Below are 17,722 nucleotides of genomic sequence, written 5' to 3'. Positions count from 1 at the left end.
AAACATTTGACAAACTATGGTGAGGGGGTAAGAAAACACACAAATCCAGCAGCTCCTGTATTTCAATACACCAGAACCCAATATTATTGGCGAGTCGGGTAGTCCATCATCACAGTTCGAGGGCAGGCATCATTTCAGTAATTTCATCCCGTTGCATTCACATCCGTGCCTTGAATGAGATTGAATGTGATCTTTGCTCTCAAGTATGTTCCCAAGTTTTACACTTTCGTGCTTTGCATGAATGGGAATGGAACCGTGTGTGTTGAATGAGGCTCCTTGTGAGCACTGAACTTTGTCCGGTGGAGTTCCTTTTTGTGTTGCTGTAATTGTGTCATTTCTCGATGAGAAAGATTAGGCAACATTTAGTCACTTCTAGCCATGATGCTCAATTTATTTACGAATGTACCCTAGTTACTAGGGACCGTTTACGTTGGAGAACAAGATCTATTGTATGCCTGTGTATTTGGGGAAGTCAAATCTGAAATAATGATGAAATTGCGTGTATCCAAAGTTAAAACTCGTGATTTGTCGCCCTCTGGTGTGTAAAAGATGCAAAAGCTTACAGCACCTGGTATTCCCAGGCGGTCTCCCATCCAAGTACTGACCAGGCCCGAGCCTGCTTAGCTTCCGAGATCGGGCGTATTCAGGCTAGTATGGCCGTAAGCCAGGGAGGCTGTCCCTGACGCTCTACTTAAAGGGAAGGCAATATCCGTTTCTGCCGCTCATACTTGCAAATGAACTGTCTCTCTACTCTAAAGTCCGGGACACACCAGCGCGCCGCAGACAGTCCCTGCTAACACGAAACTTTGTGGCAACGTTGTGGCAACATTGTGCGTTAGCTGGGGTGCCACACCAGACCGGAACTATATTTTACAAAACGAACACATTGTCTTGATAAAACAGCTGTAATTGAGTGCCTGACACGCCAGTCAAGCGCAATCTTGAGAAGGTGTGCATTTCAGTAAGGATTTCAATTGACATGCAGTATGAAACTGAAAGGAGGTTGCATCACTATGATGCATAACATTGCATGTATTGTATTTTCAAGTGTGTGCATTCATCCTGTTGTCATTTTGTTTTGAAAGCAGAAGAATCATTCAACAGGTTGCTGAGACAAATGTAAACCAGTAAAACATATGAAGAGAAACAAACCTTGAATATAAGTTCAGTTGTTTAAACATTTGACAAACTATGGTGAGGGGGTAAGAAAACACACAAATCCAGCAGCTCCTGTATTTCAATACACCAGAACCCAATATTATTGGCGAGTCGGGTAGTCCATCATCACAGTTCGAGGGCAGGCATCATTTCAGTAATTTCATCCCGTTGCATTCACATCCGTGCCTTGAATGAGATTGAATGTGATCTTTGCTCTCAAGTATGTTCCCAAGTTTTACACTTTCGTGCTTTGCATGAATGGGAATGGAACCGTGTGTGTTGAATGAGGCTCCTTGTGAGCACTGAACTTTGTCCGGTGGAGTTCCTTTTTGTGTTGCTGTAATTGTGTAATTTCTCGATGAGAAAGATTAGGCAACATTTAGTCACTTCTAGCCATGATGCTCAATTTATTTACGAATGTACCCTAGTTACTAGGGACCGTTTACGTTGGAGAACAAGATCTATTGTATGCCTGTGTATTCGGGGAAGTCAAATCTGAAATAATGATGAAATTGCGTGTATCCAAAGTTAAAACTCGTGATTTGTCGCCCTCTGGTGTGTAAAAGATGCAAAAGCTTACAGCACCTGGTATTCCCAGGCGGTCTCCCATCCAAGTACTGACCAGGCCCGAGCCTGCTTAGCTTCCGAGATCGGACGAGATCGGGCGTATTCAGGCTAGTATGGCCGTAAGCCAGGGAGGCTGTCCCTGACGCTCTACTTAAAGGGAAGGCAATATCCGATTCTGCCGCTCATACTTGCAGTTGAACTGTCTCTCTACTCTAAAGTCCGGGACACACCAGCGCGCCGCAGACAGTCCCTGCTAACACGAAACGTTGTGGCAACGTTGTGCGTTAGCTGGGGTGCCACACCAGACCGGAACTATATATTACAAAACGAACACATTGTCTTGATAAAACAGCTGTAATTGAGTGCCTGACACGCCAGTCAAGCGCAATCTTGAGAAGGTGTGCATTTCAGTAAGGATTTCAATTGACATGCAGTATGAAACTGAAAGGAGGTTGCATCACTATGATGCATAACATTGCATGTATTGTATTTTCAAGTGTGTGCATTCATCCTGTTGTCATTTTGTTTTGAAAGTAGAAGAATCATTTTTGCTGAGGTTGCTGAGACAAATGTAAACCAGTAAAACATATGAAGAGAAACAAACCTTGAATATAAGTTCAGTTGTTTAAACATTTGACAAACTATGGTGAGGGGGTAAGAAAACACACAAATCCAGCAGCTCCTGTATTTCAATACACCAGAACCCAATATTATTGGCGAGTCGGGTAGTCCATCATCACAGTTCGAGGGCAGGCATCATTTCAGTAATTTCATCCCGTTGCATTCACATCCGTGCCTTGAATGAGATTGAATGTGATCTTTGCTCTCAAGTATGTTCCCAAGTTTTACACTTTCGTGCTTTGCATGAATGGGAATGGAACCATGTGTGTTGAATGAGGCTCCTTGTGAGCACTGAACTTTGTCCGGTGGAGTTCCTTTTTGTGTTGCTGTAATTGTGTCATTTCTCGATGAGAAAGATTAGGCAACATTTAGTCACTTCTAGCCATGATGCTCAATTTATTTATGAATGTACCCTAGTTACTAGGGACCGTTTACGTTGGAGAACAAGATCTATTGTATGCCTGTGTATTTGGGGAAGTCAAATCTGAAATAATGATGAAATTGCGTGTATCCAAAGTTAAAACTCGTGATTTGTCGCCCTCTGGTGTGTAAAAGATGCAAAAGCTTACAGCACCTGGTATTCCCAGTCGGTCTCCCATCCAAGTACTGACCAGGCCCGAGCCTGCTTAGCTTCCGAGATCGGACGAGATCGGGCGTATTCAGGCTAGTATGGCCGTAAGCCAGGGAGGCTGTCCCTGACGCTCTACTTAAAGGGAAGGCAATATCCGTTTCTGCCGTTCATACTTACAGTTGAACTGTCTCTCTACTCTAAAGCCCGGGACACACCAGCGCACCGCAGACAGTCCCTGCTAACACGCCACGTTGTGGCAACATTGTGGCAACGTTGTGCGTTAGCTGGGGTGCCACACCAGACCGGAACTATATATTACAAAACGAACACATTGTCTTGATAAAACAGCTGTAATTGAGTGCCTGACACGCCAGTCAAGCGCAATCTTGAGAAGGTGTGCATTTCAGTAAGGATTTCAATTGACATGCAGTATGAAACTGAAAGGAGGTTGCATCACTATGATGCATAACATTGCATGTATTGTATTTTCAAGTGTGTGCATTCATCCTGTTGTCATTTTGTTTTGAAAGCAGAAGAATCATTCAACAGGTTGCTGAGACAAATGTAAACCAGTAAAACATATGAAGAGAAACAAACCTTGAATATAAGTTCAGTTGTTTAAACATTTGACAAACTATGGTGAGGGGGTAAGAAAACACACAAATCCAGCAGCTCCTGTATTTCAATACACCAGAACCCAATATTATTGGCGAGTCGGGTAGTCCATCATCACAGTTCGAGGGCAGGCATCATTTCAGTAATTTCATCCCGTTGCATTCACATCCGTGCCTTGAATGAGATTGAATGTGATCTTTGCTCTCAAGTATGTTCCCAAGTTTTACACTTTCGTGCTTTGCATGAATGGGAATGGAACCGTGTGTGTTGAATGAGGCTCCTTGTGAGCACTGAACTTTGTCCGGTGGAGTTCCTTTTTGTGTTGCTGTAATTGTGTAATTTCTCGATGAGAAAGATTAGGCAACATTTAGTCACTTCTAGCCATGATGCTCAATTTATTTACGAATGTACCCTAGTTACTAGGGACCGTTTACGTTGGAGAACAAGATCTATTGTATGCCTGTGTATTCGGGGAAGTCAAATCTGAAATAATGATGAAATTGCGTGTATCCAAAGTTAAAACTCGTGATTTGTCGCCCTCTGGTGTGTAAAAGATGCAAAAGCTTACAGCACCTGGTATTCCCAGGCGGTCTCCCATCCAAGTACTGACCAGGCCCGAGCCTGCTTAGCTTCCGAGATCGGACGAGATCGGGCGTATTCAGGCTAGTATGGCCGTAAGCCAGGGAGGCTGTCCCTGACGCTCTACTTAAAGGGAAGGCAATATCCGTTTCTGCCGCTCATACTTGCAGTTGAACTGTCTCTCTACTCTAAAGTCCGGGACACACCAGCGCGCCGCAGACAGTCCCTGCTAACACGAAACGTTGTGGCAACGTTGTGCGTTAGCTGGGGTGCCACACCAGACCGGAACTATATATTACAAAACGAACACATTGTCTTGATAAAACAGCTGTAATTGAGTGCCTGACACGCCAGTCAAGCGCAATCTTGAGAAGGTGTGCATTTCAGTAAGGATTTCAATTGACATGCAGTATGAAACTGAAAGGAGGTTGCATCACTATGATGCATAACATTGCATGTATTGTATTTTCAAGTGTGTGCATTCATCCTGTTGTCATTTTGTTTTGAAAGTAGAAGAATCATTTTTGCTGAGGTTGCTGAGACAAATGTAAACCAGTAAAACATATGAAGAGAAACAAACCTTGAATATAAGTTCAGTTGTTTAAACATTTGACAAACTATGGTGAGGGGGTAAGAAAACACACAAATCCAGCAGCTCCTGTATTTCAATACACCAGAACCCAATATTATTGGCGAGTCGGGTAGTCCATCATCACAGTTCGAGGGCAGGCATCATTTCAGTAATTTCATCCCGTTGCATTCACATCCGTGCCTTGAATGAGATTGAATGTGATCTTTGCTCTCAAGTATGTTCCCAAGTTTTACACTTTCGTGCTTTGCATGAATGGGAATGGAACCGTGTGTGTTGAATGAGGCTCCTTGTGAGCACTGATCTTTGTCCGGTGGAGTTCCTTTTTGTGTTGCTGTAATTGTGTCATTTCTCGATGAGAAAGATTAGGCAACATTTAGTCACTTCTAGCCATGATGCTCAATTTATTTACGAATGTACCCTAGTTACTAGGGACCGTTTACGTTGGAGAACAAGATCTATTGTATGCCTGTGTATTCGGGGAAGTCAAATCTGAAATAATGATGAAATTGCGTGTATCCAAAGTTAAAACTCGTGATTTGTCGCCCTCTGGTGTGTAAAAGATGCAAAAGCTTACAGCACCTGGTATTCCCAGGCGGTCTCCCATTCAAGTACTGACCAGGCCCGAGCCTGCTTAGCTTCCGAGATCGGGCGTATTCAGGCTAGTATGGCCGTAAGCCAGGGAGGCTGTCCCTGACGCTCTACTTAAAGGGAAGGCAATATCCGTTTCTGCCGCTCATACTTGCAAATGAACTGTCTCTCTACTCTAAAGTCCGGGACACACCAGCGCGCCGCAGACAGTCCCTGCTAACACGAAACTTTGTGGCAACGTTGTGGCAACGTTGTGCGTTAGCTGGGGTGCCACACCAGACCGGAACTATATTTTACAAAACGAACACATTGTCTTGATAAAACAGCTGTAATTGAGTGCCTGACACGCCAGTCAAGCGCAATCTTGAGAAGGTGTGCATTTCAGTAAGGATTTCAATTGACATGCAGTATGAAACTGAAAGGAGGTTGCATCACTATGATGCATAACATTGCATGTATTATATTTTCAAGTGTGTGCATTCATCCTGTTGTCATTTTGTTTTGAAAGCAGAAGAATCATTCAACAGGTTGCTGAGACAAATGTAAACCAGTAAAACATATGAAGAGAAACAAACCTTGAATATAAGTTCAGTTGTTTAAACATTTGACAAACTATGGTGAGGGGGTAAGAAAACACACAAATCCAGCAGCTCCTGTATTTCAATACACCAGAACCCAATATTATTGGCGAGTCTGGTAGTCCATCATCACAGTTCGAGGGCAGGCATCATTTCAGTAATTTCATCCCGTTGCATTCACATCCGTGCCTTGAATGAGATTGAATGTGATCTTTGCTCTCAAGTATGTTCCCAAGTTTTACACTTTCGTGCTTTGCATGAATGGGAATGGAACCGTGTGTGTTGAATGAGGCTCCTTGTGAGCACTGAACTTTGTCCGGTGGAGTTCCTTTTTGTGTTGCTGTAATTGTGTAATTTCTCGATGAGAAAGATTAGGCAACATTTAGTCACTTCTAGCCATGATGCTCAATTTATTTACGAATGTACCCTAGTTACTAGGGACCGTTTACGTTGGAGAACAAGATCTATTGTATGCCTGTGTATTCGGGGAAGTCAAATCTGAAATAATGATGAAATTGCGTGTATCCAAAGTTAAAACTCGTGATTTGTCGCCCTCTGGTGTGTAAAAGATGCAAAAGCTTACAGCACCTGGTATTCCCAGGCGGTCTCCCATCCAAGTACTGACCAGGCCCGAGCCTGCTTAGCTTCCGAGATCGGACGAGGTCGGGCGTATTCAGGCTAGTATGGCCGTAAGCCAGGGAAGCTGTCCCTGACGCTCTACTTAAAGGGAAGGCAATATCCGTTTCTGCCGCTCATACTTGCAGTTGAACTGTCTCTCTACTCTAAAGTCCGGGACACACCAGCGCGCCGCAGACAGTCCCTGCTAACACGAAACGTTGTGGCAACGTTGTGCGTTAGCTGGGGTGCCACACCAGACCGGAACTATATATTACAAAACGAACACATTGTCTTGATAAAACAGCTGTAATTGAGTGCCTGACACGCCAGTCAAGCGCAATCTTGAGAAGGTGTGCATTTCAGTAAGGATTTCAATTGACATGCAGTATGAAACTGAAAGGAGGTTGCATCACTATGATGCATAACATTGCATGTATTGTATTTTCAAGTGTGTGCATTCATCCTGTTGTCATTTTGTTTTGAAAGCAGAAGAATCATTCAACAGGTTGCTGAGACAAATGTAAACCAGTAAAACATATGAAGAGAAACAAACCTTGAATATAAGTTCAGTTGTTTAAACATTTGACAAACTATGGTGAGGGGGTAAGAAAACACACAAATCCAGCAGCTCCTGTATTTCAATACACCAGAACCCAATATTATTGGCGAGTCGGGTAGTCCATCATCACAGTTCGAGGGCAGGCATCATTTCAGTAATTTCATCCCGTTGCATTCACATCCGTGCCTTGAATGAGATTGAATGTGATCTTTGCTCTCAAGTATGTTCCCAAGTTTTACACTTTCGTGCTTTGCATGAATGGGAATGGAACCGTGTGTGTTGAATGAGGCTCCTTGTGAGCACTGAACTTTGTCCGGTGGAGTTCCTTTTTGTGTTGCTGTAATTGTGTCATTTCTCGATGAGAAAGATTAGGCAACATTTAGTCACTTCTAGCCATGATGCTCAATTTATTTACGAATGTACCCTAGTTACTAGGGACCGTTTACGTTGGAGAACAAGATCTATTGTATGCCTGTGTATTCGGGGAAGTCAAATCTGAAATAATGATGAAATTGCGTGTATCCAAAGTTAAAACTCGTGATTTGTCGCCCTCTGGTGTGTAAAAGATGCAAAAGCTTACAGCACCTGGTATTCCCAGGCGGTCTCCCATCCAAGTACTGACCAGGCCCGAGCCTGCTTAGCTTCCGAGATCGGACGAGATCGGGCGTATTCAGGCTAGTATGGCCGTAAGCCAGGGAAGCTGTCCCTGACGCTCTACTTAAAGGGAAGGCAATATCCGATTCTGCCGCTCATACTTGCAGTTGAACTGTCTCTCTACTCTAAAGTCCGGGACACACCAGCGCGCCGCAGACAGTCCCTGCTAACACGAAACGTTGTGGCAACGTTGTGCGTTAGCTGGGGTGCCACACCAGACCGGAACTATATATTACAAAACGAACACATTGTCTTGATAAAACAGCTGTAATTGAGTGCCTGACACGCCAGTCAAGCGCAATCTTGAGAAGGTGTGCATTTCAGTAAGGATTTCAATTGACATGCAGTATGAAACTGAAAGGAGGTTGCATCACTATGATGCATAACATTGCATGTATTGTATTTTCAAGTGTGTGCATTCATCCTGTTGTCATTTTGTTTTGAAAGTAGAAGAATCATTTTTGCTGAGGTTGCTGAGACAAATGTAAACCAGTAAAACATATGAAGAGAAACAAACCTTGAATATAAGTTCAGTTGTTTAAACATTTGACAAACTATGGTGAGGGGGTAAGAAAACACACAAATCCAGCAGCTCCTGTATTTCAATACACCAGAACCCAATATTATTGGCGAGTCGGGTAGTCCATCATCACAGTTCGAGGGCAGGCATCATTTCAGTAATTTCATCCCGTTGCATTCACATCCGTGCCTTGAATGAGATTGAATGTGATCTTTGCTCTCAAGTATGTTCCCAAGTTTTACACTTTCGTGCTTTGCATGAATGGGAATGGAACCATGTGTGTTGAATGAGGCTCCTTGTGAGCACTGAACTTTGTCCGGTGGAGTTCCTTTTTGTGTTGCTGTAATTGTGTCATTTCTCGATGAGAAAGATTAGGCAACATTTAGTCACTTCTAGCCATGATGCTCAATTTATTTATGAATGTACCCTAGTTACTAGGGACCGTTTACGTTGGAGAACAAGATCTATTGTATGCCTGTGTATTTGGGGAAGTCAAATCTGAAATAATGATGAAATTGCGTGTATCCAAAGTTAAAACTCGTGATTTGTCGCCCTCTGGTGTGTAAAAGATGCAAAAGCTTACAGCACCTGGTATTCCCAGTCGGTCTCCCATCCAAGTACTGACCAGGCCCGAGCCTGCTTAGCTTCCGAGATCGGACGAGATCGGGCGTATTCAGGCTAGTATGGCCGTAAGCCAGGGAGGCTGTCCCTGACGCTCTACTTAAAGGGAAGGCAATATCCGTTTCTGCCGTTCATACTTACAGTTGAACTGTCTCTCTACTCTAAAGCCCGGGACACACCAGCGCACCGCAGACAGTCCCTGCTAACACGCCACGTTGTGGCAACATTGTGGCAACGTTGTGCGTTAGCTGGGGTGCCACACCAGACCGGAACTATATATTACAAAACGAACACATTGTCTTGATAAAACAGCTGTAATTGAGTGCCTGACACGCCAGTCAAGCGCAATCTTGAGAAGGTGTGCATTTCAGTAAGGATTTCAATTGACATGCAGTATGAAACTGAAAGGAGGTTGCATCACTATGATGCATAACATTGCATGTATTGTATTTTCAAGTGTGTGCATTCATCCTGTTGTCATTTTGTTTTGAAAGTAGAAGAATCATTTTTGCTGAGGTTGCTGAGACAAATGTAAACCAGTAAAACATATGAAGAGAAACAAACCTTGAATATAAGTTCAGTTGTTTAAACATTTGACAAACTATGGTGAGGGGGTAAGAAAACACACAAATCCAGCAGCTCCTGTATTTCAATACACCAGAACCCAATATTATTGGCGAGTCGGGTAGTCCATCATCACAGTTCGAGGGCAGGCATCATTTCAGTAATTTCATCCCGTTGCATTCACATCCGTGCCTTGAATGAGATTGAATGTGATCTTTGCTCTCAAGTATGTTCCCAAGTTTTACACTTTCGTGCTTTGCATGAATGGGAATGGAACCGTGTGTGTTGAATGAAGCTCCTTGTGAGCACTGAACTTTGTCCGGTGGAGTTCCTTTTTGTGTTGCTGTAATTGTGTCATTTCTCGATGAGAAAGATTAGGCAACATTTAGTCACTTCTAGCCATGATGCTCAATTTATTTACGAATGTACCCTAGTTACTAGGGACCGTTTACGTTGGAGAACAAGATCTATTGTATGCCTGTGTATTTGGGGAAGTCAAATCTGAAATAATGATGAAATTGCGTGTATCCAAAGTTAAAACTTGTGATTTGTCGCCCTCTGGTGTGTAAAAGATGCAAAAGCTTACAGCACCTGGTATTCCCAGGCGGTCTCCCATCCAAGTACTGACCAGGCCCGAGCCTGCTTAGCTTCCGAGATCGGACGAGATCGGGCGTATTCAGGCTAGTATGGCCGTAAGCCAGGGAGGCTGTCCCTGACGCTCTACTTAAAGGGAAGGCAATATCCGTTTCTGCCGTTCATACTTACAGTTGAACTGTCTCTCTACTCTAAAGCCCGGGACACACCAGCGCGCCGCAGACAGTCCCTGCTAACACGCCACGTTGTGGCAACATTGTGGCAACGTTGTGCGTTAGCTGGGGTGCCACACCAGACCGGAACTATATATTACAAAACGAACACATTCTCTTGATAAAACAGCTGTAATTGAGTGCCTGACACGCCAGTCAAGCGCAATCTTGAGAAGGTGTGCATTTCAGTAAGGATTTCAATTGACATGCAGTATGAAACTGAAAGGAGGTTGCATCACTATGATGCATAACATTGCATGTATTGTATTTTCAAGTGTGTGCATTCATCCTGTTGTCATTTTGTTTTGAATGCAGAAGAATCATTCAACAGGTTGCTGAGACAAATGTAAACCAGTAAAACATATGAAGAGAAACAAACCTTGAATATAAGTTCAGTTGTTTAAACATTTGACAAACTATGGTGAGGGGGTAAGAAAACACACAAATCCAGCAGCTCCTGTATTTCAATACACCAGAACCCAATATTATTGGCGAGTCGGGTAGTCCATCATCACAGTTCGAGGGCAGGCATCATTTCAGTAATTTCATCCCGTTGCATTCACATCCGTGCCTTGAATGAGATTGAATGTGATCTTTGCTCTCAAGTATTTTCCCAAGTTTTACACTTTCGTGCTTTGCATGAATGGGAATGGAACCGTGTGTGTTGAATGAGGCTCCTTGTGAGCACTGAACTTTGTCCGGTGGAGTTCCTTTTTGTGTTGCTGTAATTGTGTCATTTCTCGATGAGAAAGATTAGGCAACATTTAGTCACTTCTAGCCATGATGCTCAATTTATTTACGAATGTACACTAGTTACTAGGGACCGTTTACGTTGGAGAACAAGATCTATTCTATGCCTGTGTATTTGGGGAAGTCAAATCTGAAATAATGATGAAATTGCGTGTATCCAAAGTTAAAACTCGTGATTTGTCGCCCTCTGGTGTGTAAAAGATGCAAAAGCTTACAGCACCTGGTATTCCCAGGCGGTCTCCCATCCAAGTACTGACCAGGCCCGAGCCTGCTTAGCTTCCGAGATCGGACGAGATCGGGCGTATTCAGGCTAGTATGGCCGTAAGCCAGGGAGGCTGTCCCTGACGCTCTACTTAAAGGGAAGGCAATATCCGTTTCTTCCGCTCATACTTGCAATTGAACTGTCTCTCTACTCTAAAGTCCGGGACACACCAGCGCGCCGCAGACAGTCCCTGCTAACACGAAACGTTGTGGCAACGTTGTGCGTTAGCTGGGGTGCCACACCAGACCGGAACTATATATTACAAAACGAACACATTGTCTTGATAAAACAGCTGTAATTGAGTGCCTGACACGCCAGTCAAGCGCAATCTTGAGAAGGTGTGCATTTCAGTAAGGATTTCAATTGACATGCAGTATGAAACTGAAAGGAGGTTGCATCACTATGATGCATAACATTGCATGTATTGTATTTTCAAGTGTGTGCATTCATCCTGTTGTCATTTTGTTTTGAAAGCAGAAGAATCATTCAACAGGTTGCTGAGACAAATGTAAACCAGTAAAACATATGAAGAGAAACAAACCTTGAATATAAGATCAGTTGTTTAAACATTTGACAAACTATGGTGAGGGGGTAAGAAAACACACAAATCCAGCAGCTCCTGTATTTCAATACACCAGAACCCAATATTATTGGCGAGTCGGGTAGTCCATCATCACAGTTCGAGGGCAGGCATCATTTCAGTAATTTCATCCCGTTGCATTCACATCCGTGCCTTGAATGAGATTGAATGTGATCTTTGCTCTCAAGTATGTTCCCAAGTTTTACACTTTCGTGCTTTGCATGAATGGGAATGGAACCGTGTGTGTTGAATGAAGCTCCTTGTGAGCACTGAACATTGTCCGGTGGAGTTCCTTTTTGTGTTGCTGTAATTGTGTCATTTCTCGATGAGAAAGATTAGGCAACATTTAGTCACTTCTAGCCATGATGCTCAATTTATTTACGAATGTACCCTAGTTACTAGGGACCGTTTACGTTGGAGAACAAGATCTATTGTATGCCTGTGTATTTGGGGAAGTCAAATCTGAAATAATGATGAAATTGCGTGTATCCAAAGTTAAAACTCGTGATTTGTCGCCCTCTGGTGTGTAAAAGATGCAAAAGCTTACAGCACCTGGTATTCCCAGGCGGTCTCCCATCCAAGTACTGACCAGGCCCGAGCCTGCTTAGCTTCCGAGATCGGACGAGATCGGGCGTATTCAGGCTAGTATGGCCGTAAGCAAGGGAGGCTGTCCCTGACGCTCTACTTAAAGGGAAGGCAATATCCGTTTCTGCCGTTCATACTTGCAGTTGAACTGTCTCTCTACTCTAAAGCCCGGGACACACCAGCGCGCCGCAGACAGTCCCTGCTAACACGCCACGTTGTGGCAACATTGTGGCAACGTTGTGCGTTAGCTGGGGTGCCACACCAGACCGGAACTATATATTACAAAACGAACACATTCTCTTGATAAAACAGCTGTAATTGAGTGCCTGACACGCCAGTCAAGCGCAATCTTGAGAAGGTGTGCATTTCAGTAAGGATTTCAATTGACATGCAGTATGAAACTGAAAGGAGGTTGCATCACTATGATGCATAACATTGCATGTATTGTATTTTCAAGTGTGTGCATTCATCCTGTTGTCATTTTGTTTTGAAAGCAGAAGAATCATTCAACAGGTTGCTGAGACAAATGTAAACCAGTAAAACATATGAAGAGAAACAAACCTTGAATATAAGTTCAGTTGTTTAAACATTTGACAAACTATGGTGAGGGGGTAAGAAAACACACAAATCCAGCAGCTCCTGTATTTCAATACACCAGAACCCAATATTATTGGCGAGTCGGGTAGTCCATCATCACAGTTCGAGGGCAGGCATCATTTCAGTAATTTCATCCCGTTGCATTCACATCCGTGCCTTGAATGAGATTGAATGTGATCTTTGCTCTCAAGTATGTTCCCAAGTTTTACACTTTCGTGCTTTGCATGAATGGGAATGGAACCGTGTGTGTTGAATGAGGCTCCTTGTGAGCACTGAACTTTGTCCGGTGGAGTTCCTTTTTGTGTTGCTGTAATTGTGTCATTTCTCGATGAGAAAGATTAGGCAACATTTAGTCACTTCTAGCCATGATGCTCAATTTATTTACGAATGTACCCTAGTTACTAGGGACCGTTTACGTTGGAGAACAAGATCTATTGTATGCCTGTGTATTTGGGGAAGTCAAATCTGAAATAATGATGAAATTGCGTGTATCCAAAGTTAAAACTCGTGATTTGTCGCCCTCTGGTGTGTAAAAGATGCAAAAGCTTACAGCACCTGGTATTCCCAGGCGGTCTCCCATCCAAGTACTGACCAGGCCCGAGCCTGCTTAGCTTCCGAGATCGGACGAGATCGGGCGTATTCAGGCTAGTATGGCCGTAAGCCAGGGAAGCTGTCCCTGACGCTCTACTTAAAGGGAAGGCAATATCCGTTTCTGCCGCTCATACTTGCAGTTGAACTGTCTCTCTACTCTAAAGTCCGGGACACACCAGCGCGCCGCAGACAGTCCCTGCTAACACGAAACGTTGTGGCAACGTTGTGCGTTAGCTGGGGTGCCACACCAGACCGGAACTATATTTTACAAAACGAACACATTGTCTTGATAATACAGCTGTAATTGAGTGCCTGACATGCCAGTCAAGCGCAATCTTGAGAAGGTGTGCATTTCAGTAAGGATTTCAATTGACATGCAGTATGAAACTGAAAGGAGGTTGCATCACTATGATGCATAACATTGCATGTATTGTATTTTCAAGTGTGTGCATTCATCCTGTTGTCATTTTGTTTTGAAAGCAGAAGAATCATTCAACAGGTTGCTGAGACAAATGTAAACCAGTAAAACATATGAAGAGAAACAAACCTTGAATATAAGTTCAGTTGTTTAAACATTTGACAAACTATGGTGAGGGGGTAAGAAAACACACAAATCCAGCAGCTCCTGTATTTCAATACACCAGAACCCAATATTATTGGCGAGTCGGGTAGTCCATCATCACAGTTCGAGGGCAGGCATCATTTCAGTAATTTCATCCCGTTGCATTCACATCCGTGACTTGAATGAGATTGAATGTGATCTTTGCTCTCAAGTATGTTCCCAAGTTTTACACTTTCGTGCTTTGCATGAATGGGAATGGAACCGTGTGTGTTGAATGAGGCTCCTTGTGAGCACTGAACTTTGTCCGGTGGAGTTCCTTTTTGTGTTGCTGTAATTGTGTCATTTCTCGATGAGAAAGATTAGGCAACATTTAGTCACTTCTAGCCATGATGCTCAATTTATTTACGAATGTACCCTAGTTACTAGGGACCGTTTACGTTGGAGAACAAGATCTATTGTATGCCTGTGTATTTGGGGAAGTCAAATCTGAAATAATGAAGAAATTGCGTGTATCCAAAGTTAAAACTCGTGATTTGTCGCCCTCTGGTGTGTAAAAGATGCAAAAGCTTACAGTACCTGGTATTCCCAGGCAGTCTCCCATCCAAGTACTGACCAGGCCGGAGCCTGCTTAGCTTCCGAGATCGGGCGTATTCAGGCTAGTATGGCCGTAAGCCAGGAAGGCTGTCCCTGACGCTCTACTTAAAGGGAAGGCAATATCCGTTTCTGCCGCTCATACTTGCAGTTGAACTGTCTCTCTACTCTAAAGCCCGGGACACACCAGCGCGCTGCAGCCAGTCCCTGCTTACATGCCACGTTGTGGCAACATTGTGGCAACGTTGTGCGTTAGCTGGGGTGCCACACCAGACCGGAACTATATATTACAAAACGAACACATTGTCTTGATAAAACAGCTGTAATTGCGTGCCTGACACGCCAGTCAAGCGCAATCTTGAGAAGGTGTGCATTTCAGTAAGGATTTCAATTGACATGCAGTATGAAACTGAAAGGAGGTTGCATCACTATGATGCATAACATTGCATGTATTGTATTTTCAAGTGTGTGCATTCATCCTGTTGTCATTTTGTTTTGAAAGCAGAAGAATCATTCAACAGGTTGCTGAGACAAATGTAAACCAGTAAAACATATGAAGAGAAACATACCTTGAATATAAGTTCAGTTGTTTAAACATTTGACAAACTATGGTGAGGGGGTAAGAAAACACACAAATCCAGCAGCTCCTGTATTTCAATACACCAGAACCCAATATTATTGGCGAGTCGGGTAGTCCATCATCACAGTTCGAGGGCAGGCATCATTTCAGTAATTTCATCCCGTTGCATTCACATCCGTGCCTTGAATGAGATTGAATGTGATCTTTGCTCTCAAGTATGTTCCCAAGTTTTACACTTTCGTGCTTTGCATGAATGGGAATGGAACCGTGTGTGTTGAATGAGGCTCCTTGTGAGCACTGAACTTTGTCCGGTGGAGTTCCTTTTTGTGTTGCTGTAATTGTGTCATTTCTCGATGAGAAAGATTAGGCAACATTTAGTCACTTCTAGCCATGATGCTCAATTTATTTACGAATGTACCCTAGTTACTAGGGACCGTTTACGTTGGAGAACAAGATCTATTGTATGCCTGTGTATTTGGGGAAGTCAAATCTGAAATAATGATGAAATTGCGTGTATCCAAAGTTAAAACTCGTGATTTGTCGCCCTCTGGTGTGTAAAAGATGCAAAAGCTTACAGCACCTGGTAATCCCAGGCAGTCTCCCATCCAAGTACTGACCAGGCCCGAGCCTGCTTAGCTTCCGAGATCAGGCGTATTCAGGCTAGTATGGCCGTAAGCCAGGGAGGCTGTCCCTGACGCTCTACTTAAAGGGAAGGCAATATCCGTTTCTGCCGCTCATACTTGCAAATGAACTGTCTCTCTACTCTAAAGTCCGGGACACACCAGCGCGCCGCAGACAGTCCCTGCTAACACGAAACGTTGTGGCAACGTTGTGGCAACGTTGTGCGTTAGCTGGGGTGCCACACCAGACCGGAACTATATTTTACAAAACGAACACATTGTCTTGATAAAACAGCTGTAATTGAGTGCCTGACACGCCAGTCAAGCGCAATCTTGAGAAGGTGTGCATTTCAGTAAGGATTTCAATTGACATGCAGTATGAAACTGAAAGGAGGTTGCATCACTATGATGCATAACATTGCATGTATTATATTTTCAAGTGTGTGCATTCATCCTGTTGTCATTTTGTTTTGAAAGCAGAAGAATCATTCAACAGGTTGCTGAGACAAATGTAAACCAGTAAAACATATGAAGAGAAACAAACCTTGAATATAAGTTCAGTTGTTTAAACATTTGACAAACTATGGTGAGGGGGTAAGAAAACACACAAATCCAGCAGCTCCTGTATTTCAATACACCAGAACCCAATATTATTGGCGAGTCGGGTAGTCCATCATCACAGTTCGAGGGCAGGCATCATTTCAGTAATTTCATCCCGTTGCATTCACATCCGTGCCTTGAATGAGATTGAATGTGATCTTTGCTCTCAAGTATGTTCCCAAGTTTTACACTTTCGTGCTTTGCATGAATGGGAATGGAACCGTGCGTGTTGAATGAGGCTCCTTGTGAACACTGAACATTGCCCGGTGGAGTTCCTTTTTGTGTTGCTGTAATTGTGTCATTTCTCGATGAGAAAGATTAGGCAACATTTAGTCACTTCTAGCCATGATGCTCAATTTATTTACGAATGTACCCTAGTTACTAGGGACCGTTTACGTTGGAGAACAAGATCTATTGTATGCCTGTGAATTTGGGGAAGTCAAATCTGAAATAATGATGAAATTGCGTGTATCCAAAGTTAAAACTCGTGATTTGTCGCCCTCTGGTGTGTAAAAGATGCAAAAGCTTACAGCACCTGGTATTCCCAGGCGGTCTCCCATCCAAGTACTAACCAGGCCCGAACCTGCTTAGCTTCCGAGATCGGACGAGATCGGGCGTATTCAGACTAGTATGGCCGTAAGCCAGGGAGGCTGTCCCTGACCCTCTACTTAAAGGGAAGGCAATATCCGTTTCTGCCACTCATACTTGCAGTTGAACTGTCTCTCTACTCTAAAGTCCGGGACACACCAGCACGCTGCAGACAGTCCCTGCTAACACGAAACGTTGTGGCAACGTTGTGCGTTAGCTGGGGTGCCACACCAGACCGGAACTATATTTTACAAAACGAACACATTGTCTTGATAATACAGCTGTAATTGAGTGCCTGACACGCCAGTCAAGCGCAATCTTGAGAAGGTGTGCATTTCAGTAAGGATTTCAATTGACATGCAGTATGAAACTGAAAGGAGGTTGCATCACTATGATGCATAACATTGCATGTATTGTATTTTCAAGTGTGTGCATTCATCCTGTTGTCATTTTGTTTTGAAAGCAGAAGAATCATTCAACAGGTTGCTGAGACAAATGTAAACCAGTAAAACATATGAAGAGAAACAAACCTTGAATATAAGTTCAGTTGTTTAAACATTTGACAAACTATGGTGAGGGGGTAAGAAAACACACAAATCCAGCAG

The 17,722-nt window shown here is 43.5% G+C and overlaps 11 non-coding genes and 4 pseudogenes across 11 annotated transcripts; all 15 read right to left on the bottom strand.

The window, feature by feature from the left end:
- Positions 1-556: 556 nt before the first annotated feature.
- Positions 557-665, bottom strand: LOC136741243 (uncharacterized; annotated as a pseudogene).
- A 1,066-nt stretch (positions 666-1,731) lies between these two features.
- LOC136740829 (5S ribosomal RNA) lies at positions 1,732-1,850 on the bottom strand. Its single transcript, XR_010813594.1, has one exon. It is a non-coding gene; the product is annotated as a 5S ribosomal RNA (ribosomal RNA).
- Positions 1,851-2,908: 1,058 nt separating this feature from the next.
- LOC136740978 (5S ribosomal RNA) lies at positions 2,909-3,027 on the bottom strand. Its single transcript, XR_010813736.1, has one exon. It is a non-coding gene; the product is annotated as a 5S ribosomal RNA (ribosomal RNA).
- Positions 3,028-4,093: 1,066 nt separating this feature from the next.
- LOC136740828 (5S ribosomal RNA) lies at positions 4,094-4,212 on the bottom strand. The gene has a single exon (XR_010813593.1). It is a non-coding gene; the product is annotated as a 5S ribosomal RNA (ribosomal RNA).
- Positions 4,213-5,270: 1,058 nt separating this feature from the next.
- On the bottom strand, positions 5,271-5,379 carry LOC136741258 (uncharacterized; annotated as a pseudogene).
- Positions 5,380-6,445: 1,066 nt separating this feature from the next.
- Positions 6,446-6,564, bottom strand: LOC136741047 (5S ribosomal RNA). The gene has a single exon (XR_010813802.1). It is a non-coding gene; the product is annotated as a 5S ribosomal RNA (ribosomal RNA).
- A 1,055-nt stretch (positions 6,565-7,619) lies between these two features.
- LOC136740827 (5S ribosomal RNA) lies at positions 7,620-7,738 on the bottom strand. The gene has a single exon (XR_010813592.1). It is a non-coding gene; the product is annotated as a 5S ribosomal RNA (ribosomal RNA).
- A 1,058-nt stretch (positions 7,739-8,796) lies between these two features.
- Positions 8,797-8,915, bottom strand: LOC136740977 (5S ribosomal RNA). Its single transcript, XR_010813735.1, has one exon. It is a non-coding gene; the product is annotated as a 5S ribosomal RNA (ribosomal RNA).
- A 1,069-nt stretch (positions 8,916-9,984) lies between these two features.
- On the bottom strand, positions 9,985-10,103 carry LOC136740826 (5S ribosomal RNA). Its single transcript, XR_010813591.1, has one exon. It is a non-coding gene; the product is annotated as a 5S ribosomal RNA (ribosomal RNA).
- Positions 10,104-11,169: 1,066 nt separating this feature from the next.
- On the bottom strand, positions 11,170-11,288 carry LOC136740825 (5S ribosomal RNA). The gene has a single exon (XR_010813590.1). It is a non-coding gene; the product is annotated as a 5S ribosomal RNA (ribosomal RNA).
- Positions 11,289-12,343: 1,055 nt separating this feature from the next.
- LOC136740824 (5S ribosomal RNA) lies at positions 12,344-12,462 on the bottom strand. The gene has a single exon (XR_010813589.1). It is a non-coding gene; the product is annotated as a 5S ribosomal RNA (ribosomal RNA).
- A 1,066-nt stretch (positions 12,463-13,528) lies between these two features.
- On the bottom strand, positions 13,529-13,647 carry LOC136740823 (5S ribosomal RNA). Its single transcript, XR_010813588.1, has one exon. It is a non-coding gene; the product is annotated as a 5S ribosomal RNA (ribosomal RNA).
- Positions 13,648-14,702: 1,055 nt separating this feature from the next.
- Positions 14,703-14,811, bottom strand: LOC136741280 (uncharacterized; annotated as a pseudogene).
- A 1,066-nt stretch (positions 14,812-15,877) lies between these two features.
- Positions 15,878-15,986, bottom strand: LOC136741281 (uncharacterized; annotated as a pseudogene).
- Positions 15,987-17,052: 1,066 nt separating this feature from the next.
- LOC136740992 (5S ribosomal RNA) lies at positions 17,053-17,171 on the bottom strand. Its single transcript, XR_010813750.1, has one exon. It is a non-coding gene; the product is annotated as a 5S ribosomal RNA (ribosomal RNA).
- Between the last annotated feature and the right edge of the window lie 551 nt (positions 17,172-17,722).

The sequence above is a fragment of the Amia ocellicauda genome, unplaced genomic scaffold (genome assembly GCF_036373705.1).
Source record: "Amia ocellicauda isolate fAmiCal2 unplaced genomic scaffold, fAmiCal2.hap1 HAP1_SCAFFOLD_65, whole genome shotgun sequence".
Taxonomy (NCBI): domain Eukaryota; kingdom Metazoa; phylum Chordata; class Actinopteri; order Amiiformes; family Amiidae; genus Amia; species Amia ocellicauda.
The sequence above is the reverse complement of the archived record's forward strand: the minus strand, read 5'-3'. Positions and strand labels throughout refer to the sequence as shown.